Consider the following 14,275-nt stretch of genomic DNA (forward strand, 5'->3'; position numbering starts at 1 on the left):
TTAGTGTGAAGCCTTTCAGTTTTGTTCATTTAGTATAAAATTGGCTGTAGGTTTGTCATACATTGTCTTTATGAAATTGAGGTACATAGTGTCTATTCCGAATTACTGTAGGGTATTATCATGAACAGGTGTTGTATGTATTTATTTTCCATTTGTATATCTTCATCTGAGAACTGAGTGCTCACCTCTGATGCCCACTTTTGGAAAGGGTCTTTGAATTTGGGGGCTTGATATTTTTCAATTCTTTATATGTTCTGCATAGAAGTCCTTTGTCTTATATCCAGATTCTTTCTGACTCTGTGGGGTTTTTTTCACTCTGTTTGATATATGTTTAAGTACAAAAACTTTTTAGTAGTATGTTCCCATTTGTTGATTCTTTGAAGTATTTCTTGTCTGGTTGTGTTTTATTCATGAATTCTCTGCCTACTCCTATTACTTCAGATTTCTACCTACCATGTCATCCAGTAAAATTTTGTTTCTTTTTTAGTATTAAGATCCTTGATCCATTTTGACTTTAGTTTAGTGTATGGTGATAAGTATCAGTCTAGTTTCAGTCTTTGGCATGTAAACTCAATGTTTCCAACAGCACTTATATATAAGGCTATCTTTTTCCAGTGAACATGTTTAGCCCCTTTGACAAATGTAAGGTGGCTCTGTGTCTTTGTAGTAGTGTTTGCATCTTCTAATCTGTTCCTTTGATCCTCATGTCTATTTTCTTGAAAATACCATGCTGATTTTATTACAGTGGCTTTGTAGTATAGTTTCAAGTCAGGAATTGAGATGCCTCCTGTCTTTCCATTGTTGCCCAGAAATGCTTTTGTTATTCTAGGTTTCTGCCGTTACCGTATGAATTTCAGAAATACTTTCTCTAGATCTGAAAGTAATGATATTTTGATTGGGATTGCATTGAATATTTATAACAGTTTTGGAAGTATGGCCATTTTCACAAAATTGACTCTTCCTAACCAAGAGCAAGAAATATCCTTCCATTTTCCAATATCCTCTTGAATCTCCATTATCAGAATAGTATAATTTTCAGCATACAGGACTTTTACATTCTTAGTTAGGTTGATTTCTAAGTATTTCATTTTTTTAGATGCTGTTGTGAAAGGCTACATTTCCGTAATATCTCTCTCATGGAGTTTTTTGTGTACAGGGATGTTATTGTTTTGTGAATATTGACTTTGTATCCAGCTATTCTGCTTAATTTGTTTAAATTGTTTGTTACCCCTGTAGTCTTTCAATTGAGATTTTGGGGTCTTCTATGTAGAGTATCATGTCGTCTGCAAATAATGATAATTTAACTTCTTCTTTCCCTATTTTTATTCCTTTTATTTCTCCCTTTTGTCTGATTGCTCTGGCTAATATAACCAGAACTATATTGGCTAGGAGTGGTGGTAATGGACATCATTGTCTTGTTCCTGATTTTAGTGTAAAGCCTTTCAGTTTTTGTCCATTTAGTATAACATTGGATGTAGGTTTGTAATAAATGGTGTTTATGACATTGAGGAATATAGCATCTATTCTGAGTTACTGTAGGGTTTTTTTTAATCATAAACAGGTGTTTTATGTTATCAGATGCTTTTTCTGCATGCATTGCAATGATTACATGATTTTTATTTTTGGCTCTCTTGATGTGATGTATTACATTCACTGATTTGTGTATGTGGAACCATCCCTGCATTCCTGGAATAAATCCTACTTGGTTATGTTGTATAATCTTCTTGATGATTTGCTACATTCTATTTGCCTATATTTTATTGAGAATCTTTGTATCAATGTTTATTAGTGAGATTAGTCTATAGTTTGCTATTTGATTGGATCTCTCTCTGGTTTTGGTATCAGAGTGACACTTGCTTCCAAGAATGAGTTAGGGAGGACTGCTTCTCTTTCAATTTCATTTAAGAGTTTAAGGAGTATTGGAGTCAGATCTTCTCTGAATTTCTTATGGAATTCAGCCCTGAATCCAGCAGGATCTGGGCTTTTCTTTGTTGGTAAGTTTTTAATCATGCTTTTGGTTAAAGAAGCTGATATTGGGTTATTCAAAATTGGTATATATTCTTGATTGAGCATTGATAGGTCACATATTTCTAGAAATCTATTTCTTCTGTTTTCCACCCTATGTGAGTAGAGATGCTCAAAGTAGGTGTTCATGATGTTTTAAATTTCCATGGGATGTATAGTGATTTCTCTTTTCAGACCTTATTGTGTGTGTGTTTGCTTGATAAGCTTGGCTAGAGTTTTATCAATTTTATTCTCTCAAAAAACCAATTCATTGATTCATTTATTCTTTATACCGTTTTTTTGTTTCAATTTCATTAATTTCTTCTCTAATCTTTAGAATTTCCACTCTTCTATGAAAGTTGGGTTTGATTTGCTCTTCCTTTTCTAGAAGCTTGAGATGTAGCATTAGGTTATTTATTTGTGTTCATTCCATTTTCTTGATGTGCCTACTTATTACTATGCATTTCCCACTTAGGACTGCTTTGTGTACCATAGGTTGTGGTATGTCATTCTGCATTTTTATTGTTATAAGTATGGTTTTATTTCTTCTTTAATTTCATCTGTAACCCATTGGTTGTTCAGAAGTTTGTTATTTAGTATCCATGTATTTATGAACGTTTTGCAGACTTTTTGCCACTGATTTCCAATTTTAGTGCACTATGGTCCCATAATACTCATGGGATAATTTCTCTCCATTTGCATTTACTTAAAAGTATTTTATGGGATAATATATGGTCTATTTTGGAGAATATCCCATGTAGAGCTGAGAAGAATGTATGTCGTGATGTGGTTGAGTGGAATACTATCTAAACATCCACTAAGCCCATTCACTCACAGTATGATTCAGTTCTGTTATTTCTTTGCTGACATTTTGTCTAGTTGATCTATCTCTTTGTGACAGTGGAGTGTTAAGGTTTCTTATTGCAATTGTGATCTTGTTTGTTTAATTCTTCTTGTCCATTAGGATTTATCTTACACAGTTGGGTGCTTCTATATTTGGTGCATATATACTTACAGTTGTTAGTACTTCCTGTTGTATTTTTCAATATACAAGTATGTAGTGGCCTTTGTTAACTCTTTTAATCATTTTAGGTTTGAAATTCACTTTGTCTGCAAACAGAATATCTACCCGTGCTCTTTTCTGGTTTCCTGTTGCATGGAAACTTTTTCCATTCTTTGATTTTTAATCTGAGTTTCTTTTTGATTCAGGTGTGTTTCTTTTATGCAGCATACTGTGGGATTCTATTTCTTGATCCATTCTGTCAACTTGTTTCTTTTGATGGTGAGTTGAGCCCATTTACATTTATGGATATCACTGATATGTGCTTGCTTGAATTTGCCATATTGTGTTCCTGTTTTTGGCTTCCTGCTTTCCACCATTGTTTAGTTTTCTGTCCAGCCTGGTGGTTTCTTTCTGTTGTTCTGGAGATTGTGGTCATTTTTATCTCTATCTAACATGTCTTTCAGTATTCTTTCTAGGGTTGGTTTGGTGGAACTGAATTTCTTCAGTTGTTATTTATCATGGAACTATCTTGTTTCTCCATTAAATTTGAATGAAAGTTTTGCTGGATATGTCATTCTGGGCTGAAAGTTGTTTTCTTGTAGGGCATGAAATACTTCACACCAAGCTGATCCTTAACCTGAAGACTTGTGCTGAAAATTCTGCTGTGATTCTAAGAAGCTTTCCTCGATAGATGAGTTGTGTCTTTTTTTCTAACAGTTTTCAGTATTCTGTGTGTCTCAATCTTAATTATTATATATCTGGGTGTAGATTTATGTTAGTTGTGACTGTTTGACAGTCTGTATGCATCACTTTTTTGTATATCAGACTTTTACAGCCTTTGGGAAATGTACTACTATTATTTCTCTGAATAGTTTAGTTACATCATTAGTATCAACTCCTGTACCTTCACTGATGTCTATTATTGTTATGTTTCTCTTCACATCTTGAAGCTACTGAATTGTTATTTCATGTTGCTCTGTTGTTTTTAGAAGTTCTACTCTATCATGATCACTATGTATGACACTGTCTTCAAGCTATCTTCAGCTTCTTATAAATAGCTTTACCAGCTTTCAATAGATTTTTGTCTTGGATATCTTTTTGCACTTGTTTCATGGATTCTGCTTATTTTCTACATTATTCATTCAAAGTTTCGATCAATTTCCCATGCTCTTGTCTTTTTTAAAATCTATTTCTTTTCTAGCTATGTTGTGCAACTAGTTTAATAAGGTTAGTATTTCTGTCTTTACATGGGACATTCTTTCTAATTTGATTTCCACTATAGCCTCATGGATTTCTCTCTTTACTTCAGTTGCTATCTTTCCAGAGATTTCTGGTATATGACTTTTAAGATCCTCTATTTCAGTGTTACCTGTACTTGCCCCTGATTGACTAGATGTTTGAAATTGCATTTTGCCAATTCACTTTGTCATTCTCATCCTTTGGGTACATATTTGGTCTTTCAATCCCAACACAGTGTGGATTTTAGAGTCCTATTGTGTGGTTGATGTTTGTGCAATTGCTGGGTACCAAAATGAAGAGGAGAGCCCATCACCTGAATTCCTCCTGCAGGGCCTGTTTTGTGAGTCCTATATTCTTCCTGGACTAATTAGCCTAAAAGAATAGATCTAGCAAACTTTTAGTTCTTGCTATTGCTATGTCATTAGGTTGTTGCAGGTCACCAGATCTCCCTGTCTATAGTGTTTGTGTCAGCTGAGGCCCTATTGTGTCACTGGGTGTTTTATAAGCTCTTTTAATTTTCTCCAAGTGAGGAGAGGTCTTATTGGTACACTCCTCAACTTGTCTGATGTTCTCTGTGTGGAGTGTTACTCACTCTCTTGCCAGGTTTGCCGAGGGCTTGTAGTTGGGGGTAGCTTCATTTCTGCTATTTACCCACTGCAGACCTCTATTTTAGGGGCACACTCACCACACTTACTGGAGCCTGCTGACAGCTTCTGTTTGTGTGAAGGGTTCCTGAGTCTCTCATTGAGCCAGCATCATAATCCACTGTAGTCCAAGGTTTTAGGAGAAAGGGTCAGAGCCTAAGGTCAACTGTAATACCAAGTCCAGGAAGTGGGGGAGTTTCTGACTGTGTGGGCCTGAGTGGCAGTCCAGTGTGTCCTTGGTTGTGAGGTTGTGGGGCAGACCCATGGTGGCAGTCTGGGAGTCTCAGGTGAACATTCATTTATTGTAAGGCCTCTTGTTCTTGTCTCTGTTGGTCAGAGGTATAAATGCCATATTCTACATAAAAGACACTGCAAGTAACTTGTTGGGCTATGGTTCCCAAATTAAGGCTCATGTGGTTTTGTAAAACCAACTTTCACATTTGAGAATTTTCATCCATGAGCAACACCAGGCCTAGCAAGTAAAGTTAATGGCATGAGCCCTGCATTAACATGGGTTTAGGTCCATGATTTTTGTCCTTGGTAGCAACACAGCCACCAGAGAAAACCACTAGGCCATCTGTACAATATGGTGGCACCTATAGAACAGTTTCACAATGTTGCAGTGTGTCCATAATAATGGATTTGATGGTGTCGTGGGTATATGGGAATACCCAGGTGGTGTCCTGGTCAGTGTAGGGATAGTTATTGTCAGCCCTAGCTGACACAGACTTAAGAGGCTTCCACAGTAAGCCAATCATTGGGCACCACCCTGATGAGCTTGTTGCCACCCCAAATGTCTGTATCATTTTTCAGTGATACACAGTTACACAGGTGAAGACATATCCACACCACAATGGGGTGCCCCAATGCTGCATTTACCTATTGAATAAAAGTGGAGCTGCATCCAGTTATGCTCCTTAGTTCCCTGTTATCCATCCCCAGACACTGTACATAACAGACCCCAGGCCCAGTGGTGCGGTCATGCTCTCCATATCAGCACGTTGCTGGTCTGGCATCTCTGATCCCAGGCTGCTGCTGTCAACAAGTTTATTAAAGTCTGCTTATCTGCTCACAGGTTGTCCTTTTCACATTCTGTAGAACTTGTCACATAGTGACAGTGCTGGCTAGAATAAATTTGGCACATCTGCTGTGGGCTCAACTTTGTGTTATCAGCCCCATTTTCCCATAGCTATAACACTCATGTTGGGACAGTTTCACTCACATTTTAATTCAAGTGTTTCACCAGCTCCCATATTCCAGGGCTATACAGATTGTATATGTGTATCATGTGTAGAGAGGAGCAGTCCCTCAAGTCCCCCTCCTTGGGCTAGGGGCTCCTCCACCTCCACCTTCTGTCAAGTAGCAGGTGTGAGGTAACTCACAGAGACTGTCCTGGTCATGGGGTCTTAACCTCAGAAGGAGGCGGAGCTCCCTGGTTCATGCATTGTGATTTCAGCAGGAGCCTGCAGTGATTCGAGGGCTTCTGTGGGATCCACATGTCTATCACTTCTGAAGGCCTTCAACATGCTCTTGGGAGTCATATGGACCCTTCCCAGTCTGTACATGTCTCAGCATTATCAGTAATCAGGTAAGTGAATATTCATCTTGCTCATGTATTGAAGAGCACTAAGAGACGACTTTGTTTTTTAGGTCAAAGTATACTGGTATTGATGAGGAAGGAGACTCCTTTTGCATTGCTAGTGGTATATTCACTTCAGAAATCATCTTGGTAGTTAATTTAACAGTAGCACATCTGACTACCTTAACATTCTGTGCATCCATTCCTATGTCATGAAGAGAATTTCACAAGATATTCACATCAGCTTTGTTTTTATAACTGAAAACTACAATGTGAATATCCAATAACATCTAAATGAATAGAGAAACTACAGCAAGCTATGAATTGAAATTCTAATAAAAATATAAAAACACTGTGCAGTAACCTCAGAATGATTGATTGGTGAAAGAAGGCAGAGAGGACAAATTTTGTCCAGTCATTACATACATTTGCCAAATATTAGAAGATACAAGACAGGTCAGTCTGTGCCTATCTGATACATGAGATAATACTCTGTTCTAATAAGAGTTGCTGTGGATCAGGAATCCGGGATGCTTTTCTGAGGCTGCTACCATAGTAGTTTATTGCACAGAGCTACATACTCAGTGAACATGCCACTTGGGCAGAATTTGCTCTCAGGCTTTATCCTTTGTCTACAGGAAGGACTCAGGACAAAAGCCTAATGTCTCCTCTGTCTGGTTTCCCTTTTCTCACTCAAGGTTCATCAGCCTCTCCTCAGGAAAGCTGCAGAGATAGTAGTGACTTCTTTGGAGCCAGAGATCCAGAGAGGAACCAAAAAAAGGAAGAAAGAAAAAGAAAAAAAAAGTACCACCATACTGGGGAGAACAAAGGAAAAGATCAGGAGATTGGTCACAGTTATTTTGTGTAAACCTAAGTAGTACCATCACATAATCTCTGCCATATTCAGTTATTTAAGAGTGAGTCAGGAACAGGGGAGAGAGCTCTTGATACAATACTTGCTTACCATGCATGAGGCCCTGGGCTCAATTTCAGCACTGCTAATGCAAAATTAAAATAATAATAATAATAACAATAAGACACAAAGTTAGGACCATAGCGCTGGGGATTTAGCTCAGTGGCATAAGCACCTGCCTTGCAAGAAGGCAGTTGTGAGTTCAATCCGCAGTATCGATATAAAGGAAAAAGACAAAAAAAAGTTAGGACCATAATATAGGGAACAGGCTACTCCTCAGGATATCACAAGATGAACTTTCAGCTACTGAGTAGGAGCACAGGCCATAGGCCTGATGGCTCACACAGGTGTGAATATAGGAGCTATGGACTTAGATATGGGGTGTAGCTCCATCCATAGTGCTTGCTCAGCCTGTGTGAAGTTCTGATTTGAGTCCACAGCACCAATACATAGAAGAAATTGAGATGTTTAGGGGAAATATGGATGGCCCACATGGTCCACAAAGAAATCATGCAGGAAAATAGGGAAAATATGAATCAATGCATTTCCACACCCTCATGAAGCCACCAGGGAAACATGTCCAGGAGATGAGTCTCATTTCTATGACCACACAGCAAGAGCCAGCATTGTGTACACTGTGTTCCACCTCCATCCTACCCTTTACTGAATTTCACTTCTAATTCTGTGCTCTATGTATATGTGACACCAGCCCACAGATTTTACAAATGATATCTCACATCACTGATCATGTTCCCAGGTGACAGATGCCAGAATGACCTCCATAGAGAACACTAACACATTGGGAAGCTCCTGAGAGGCATGGTGTCTTGTCTCGGTTGACATAAGAAACCAGAGAAACAAGTTTTATCCAAACCCCTGACTTTTGCATCAGAGCTGAGACCCTGCCTGCACGGCTGTATTTTCTTAGCCATGGAAAATATTTGCATCCTGTGAAGGATCCATCACTTGGGTGAAGAAGCTGTTGTTTATTGTGAAGGACAATGGAGAGTCATTCTGTGGGATTCCTTATTATCCAGAGCAGGAATTTCTGTGAGATATCATGGTCCACACAGAAATCATGCAGGAAGCTGCTGGATGCATTTAATTATCAATTTACTAGGCTCTGATAGATATAATGAACAGATTAAACATAAACACTGTTGTCTTGTGCTTTAATGTTGTACAGGCCACACCGTCACCCTGGAGAGAACACCATGTAATACCCACATTACTGTAAATGTGCCTAACTTCCTGGCCTCTGTACATGTGAACACATAATAGGGTAAATGAATTTCCTCTAAGGCACACAGAATGCGGTGATGCATCATTATATAAAGTGAAGATGGAGGAAAGGCAGGCAGAACCCACACTCTCTGTCCACTCATTTTGCAGATATTTATAGTACCGCGCCCCTGTAGAGTGACCATGAGTTACACTGCAGACACCACTTTTGCTCAGAGACAACAGGCCACAAGGGTTGGAAAGGGAGGTGTATGTCAGGCTTCCCTGAAGAAGGGAGGACAGGTAGTCACAGCACTATTAGGGACTTCTGTCAGCACATGAGGACCACCTGGGCCAGCACTACCCCATTCAAGGCAAAGAAAAGGCTGGGGCGGGGCTCTGCAACTGCAGCAGGAGGTTGATGTCCAAATATATGAGATATCCAGTTGAGTTAGACCAACCTGAGCTCACTGAAAATGAAAACTGAAGTCAGAAGGGTTTGGCCTGGGTCTGTGGGCCTCTGGGGAGTGCATGGGACACTTTACACAGACAAAGACTCCAAGATTTGAGGCCTCCTGCAACACTGAGACATGCAGAAGTGAGTGGGTCAAAGAAGAATGGGAAGCTTTCCTGGGGTGGATTTGTGCACAGAACTGTCTGTGATAGGCACTGGGAAGTTCTAGGGCCTGCAAGGAGCAAGGTTAGTTGGTGATTTTTCTCCTTCTGCTGACACAGGGTAGTACCTAACTGAGCTCAAGTCTCACATGCAGAGTTTATGCTAGATCCATCTCCAGTGACCTCACCAGCTTTGGGATCAAAGTGAAAACTATGGCCAGGCAGCCTGTGTTGAGAAATTCTAGAGCTGAGGCTTTTACTGGCTCCACAGCAAGCATCCTGAACTCCACTTAGGGCCACTCCTACAAAGCACCTCCCTTTCCTTTCCCCTCTACTTGAACACCTTGTATTATTTTAAGTTTACATTTCTACAACAAATCTGTAATTCTTCTGCCCATTAAATTCTAGTACAATATACCTTTAAAGATAAGATACCATTTGTTTCATCATGTTCAATTCAGTAACATATAAGTACATCATCTATTTGTAAATTGCCACATCTGTTGATTTCTGGCTCTCTACTCAGTTTTGGACCTACCCATACCCCTGTCCTCTCCTGCTATACCCCACCCACCTCTGACCTTTTTCTCACTGCAATTTAGTACTCTGGGTCTTTAATAATCATTTATCAGATTATGTTCAGTCAAATTTTACTGGAAGACACTGGCTGCTGTTGCCCTTTGATAGAAGAGAAAACCCCAGGTAGACAATTCTATTAGGAAAATGTAGACACCATTGTGTATCTACTCATCTTTTTATTTTGGAAAATGTTCCCATGACTTCAGTGATAGAAGGGAGCTAGAAAGGTCTGATTCATTGCATTTGAAAGACAGAAACAAGTATAATGTACAAACTACAGCAAGAAACCTTTCCTTACAAGACATAGTCAGACAGATAGTTTGTGATACAGGTAGAAAAGTGGTGTCATGAGTTCATTCTGTGAGAGATGAAAAATTCTTATAAATCAAAAGAGAATCACCACAGATGACCAACAAGGGCAGAAAATGCTGAGCCTCCAAAGCTGTTTATGCAGGCACACATCCCTGAGATGTGCTGTGTCTCCATTTGATGGCAGGTTTTAAGGCAGGTGCTGAACAGCACTGAGGAGAACATGGAGGGCAGAGCAGAGCCCCATCTGGCAGCTCCCATCAGAGTGCTATGACTTACAGAGGTGTATGAATTACAGAGAGCTGCACAACTTTGCAAGATTTATTTTCAGGAGTTTGATTCACAGCTCTTTGAATCAGGAAGGAACTGGGACCATCCCTATCTTCCATGTAAAGGGTGTGGGGCATCAGTGTGGGCCACAGGATGCAGGGAAAGCTGGGGGGATGCTGAGATTGGTCTCCCTGGGTCCACAGGAAAAGAAGCCAAGGAATCCGATCATGAAATAATACATGGGTGTGAGAATAAGGATCTCGATTTCAAAGTGAAAGGTCTCTGACATTATGGGGTTCTGCCCTAGATCCCGGATCTCCCAAACTATTTTATGGTAGACGTTAAATAAAAAGTGAGAAATTATATGATTTGTAGGGCTCCACTTTGAGGGTAAAGACAAAGGATTCTCTGTGTCAGTCCACTTATATTAGGACCAAGGACAAAGGGCAGAGAAACTGAGGAAAGTACAACCAATGAGCAGGACCTTGGGAGTCACTTCAAGGATATCTCCAAGTAATGAATTAAGTCAATTCAGTAGCACTGTCTTATCATGAAGACATGGTAGAAGTGAGACTGTAGGAGTAATCTCTGCATCTGCAGTCTCTACCTAGTTAATTGGTGTTGGAATCAGAATGTCCACAGCCTTATCTTGCCTTTTGAGGTATCTCAGGCCTCACAAGCCACTACAGGCCTCAGTCAGGACCTGTGATTCATAGAAGTTCACTTAATATGAATCAGCTCCTGTCTCCAGGCAAGGGGTCTGGGCCTAGGACAGATTTACAGCTAAACATAGAAAGCCAATTAGTAAAATTTAAATCCTGCTCAGAGCCACTTCACCTCCTAGTGTTTTCCAACATGACATCAAGGTGCATCCATGTTGGGAGCCGCCGACACCGGTCGCCTTACTTGGCGGACGTAGGGCCTGTGGGTGGGAGCGGAGCCTGAGCTAGATTGCCCCTCCCATCGAGTGAGTCAAGTTGGCGCCTGCTTCCTGCCCCCTGATTGCGCTGGCGACTTAAACAACCCGCTCTGTAAGATAGTCTGCCTAGCAACAACTGATGTTAGCCAATCAGCCCGCATCGCGCGCTTTGAACTGATTGGCCACTGTTACCCTATAAAAGTAAATGCCTCTCCCACCACAAGAGAGAAGCACAGAGAAAGCACAGAGAGAGATAGAAAAAGTCCACCGGCGAGAAAGGGCTGGTGGCAGAGTGGAGGCCTCGCGGGGCCCACGCGGAGATAAATAAAGGCAAGGTTGCACACCGCCAGACTTTGTCGTGTGTCTTTCCTGCCGGCCGGGAGCGACTTCGACACATCCACACATAGACATGTAAGAATCTATGTCCAAGAATGGTGTCTCAGCACTGTAGTTCCTTGTGGTGACCCTGGCTCAAAATAAAAAAGAATATTAAAACAGAAGTTAGTGTAGTTCAGTGCAAGGCCCTTGTCATAGTTTATGTCTGTGGCCCCCAGGCCTCATGCATTTCTCTTACACATTTTTGACTGGTTCATTGTTTATCCCTTGGAAAGGGGTGGGGGGGTTCGGGGGGTGTGAGTGCTACACTGACCTAGGGGTGGAGCCAAGATGTGATGTAATGGCAGAAAGAAGGCCTGTCTTGCTCTTTTACCTGTTTCCTCCTTGCTGTTTGCAGCAGCCATGAACCTTGGCCCTGCCATGCCAGCCTGCCTTAAAGCAAACTGAGTATGGACTGAAACTTCCAAAAATTGTAAGAAATAAACCTTTCCTTTCCCAACTTTTGGCATCAGGTATTTTGTCTCAGCAACAAGTATAAAGTAACTAAGACAGCCCTGCATTCAATTCCTAGAATTCAGTTAAGGAAAAAACAAACAAACAAAAAAACCAAAAAAACTGGGAGCAAAGGGAAGGCCTACATAGTACCACTGCTTGGGCTTTCTGAAGAGCAATGTGCCCCAAGTACCTGGAGCCTTCACACCTTTCTTTCACAGTCTGATTTTTAAAAAAAAATGATCAGTTCCACGAGGGATGGTGAAAGGAGGATGCTCACACAAGAATACAAAATCTCAGTCACGGTGGAGAAGAAATTTTGAATTGTCTACTAAACATTATGGTGCTCACAGTCAATAAGAAGAATAGCTTTCAAAACTGCTAAACAATGGGATTTGCAGTCCTAGTCACTGTGAAAGAATTTGCAGATTAGTAAGGCAGGAGGTACATTAACTAGATTGATTCTGTCTACAAAGGAGCCATAGATTAAAGGCACATTTTAATCCCATAAACATACATAATTATTGTGAATTTCTAAGTAAGGATAGCGTGTACCTGTACTCCCAGCACTCTGGGAGGACCACAAGTTTAAACTCAACCTGTGAAATTGAGTGAATTATTTAGACCCTGTCTCAAAAAAAATTTTTTTAAAGTTCAGGGGCATATAGTTCATGCAGAAATCCCCAGGATCACTAAACATAGAATATAAACTGCACAATATGAAACTGCATACTTCATGCTAGTTTCATACTATGCAGTTTTAGAGTAGTTATATAAATTATACTATAGTATATAAATATACTATAGTTTCATAGTATATAAACTGCATAATATGAAATCTTTAATCTATTTATAAGGGTTTTCATATTTTTTATTAGTATCTATTTGTGCTACATTAAAATAAGATAAGAGGAAAAATGGTTTGTTCATTTTGTTCAGAGATAAGGTCTTGCTATGTACTGCAACCTGACCTTGAACTCACCAATTATTTCAGGCTAGATTGGCATTCCCTGGAGGGTTAGGCACCTGGTTAACCCTCCAGAGTGCTGGGATTACAGGCATGAACCACCATGCTCAGCAAGAAAATGTTTTTTAATTTTATTTTAAAGAGAATGAAGCCAAATGAAACAAAACAGAATAGAGTCAATCAAAATAAAAAGACGAACATGGTACATGACTTAAAAGCAAAATCCAACATTAGGTTGTGTGGCCTGTCTCTCAGTCTGCACAGAAAATGAAACAACATCTTGCTGAACTCCAAAGTTTCCAAGATAATTGGACAAATACCTAGATTTTGAAAGATGTAAACATGGTTTCTTTAGGCACCAGTTCGTGTCAAGTGTCAGGGAAAGAACAGAGAACTCTGAATTAGTATTTCCAAATTCTGGAATTTATCCCATGAAAAAATGATATATGCTGAATGCAACTTTTCTAAGAGGAACTAGACTTTTGCACATGGTCAGTAACAGGATAACTAAGTAAACCTCTACCTATGCATATAATATAAATATTCAACACTATGCAAATATATAAATGACATGAGCAGAACTGGGTAGTAATGGTTAGAGACAGCCGAATATGGGCAAGATGCGTATTCTGTAGCAAGGTTCAATTATGTGGGTGAATTATTTTTATTTGTGGATTTAAATTTTTAAACCCTGCTGATCACACTTTGCCTTGTTGTCAAAGCCCCATGCTGCATTCATTCTCCTCACAAAACCTAAACACCCAAGTGACACCAATATTAAAAGAAGCAGAAACCCCTTATCAATGGAAGGGACTTGAGCCAAAGCATGTGCAGGTAGAATAATAACTGCTATTTACTATAATATCTTGGTCCTCTCTCAGTCTCTGCAGGGAGGAGCTCGGAGTGGAATGAAATCATCGTTTTGGGGGTTAATGTCCCCGGCTCAGCACAGCCAGGCTCAGTGACAGCAGAGGCCATGTGAGACCTGAGCCGCCTCCCGCAGGTCCCACTCCAGGGCTGGGCTCTCAGCGCCTGGCGGGGGCCAGGGACTCTGGGCCGCCCGCCAGTCCTGGCTGTGCGGACCCCTGAAGGAGAGGAGGGAGGAAGGGAGAGAGGGGCCTTGCGGGCTGAGGCCGGGTCGCCCCCAGAGCTGCACCCGCCACCCTGGGCCCACGACCCCGCCGG

The sequence above is a fragment of the Cavia porcellus genome, unplaced genomic scaffold (assembly GCF_034190915.1).
Source record: "Cavia porcellus strain 051 isolate PalLab524CR breed Dunkin Hartley unplaced genomic scaffold, mCavPor4.1 scaffold_34, whole genome shotgun sequence".
Lineage (NCBI taxonomy): Eukaryota > Metazoa > Chordata > Mammalia > Rodentia > Caviidae > Cavia > Cavia porcellus.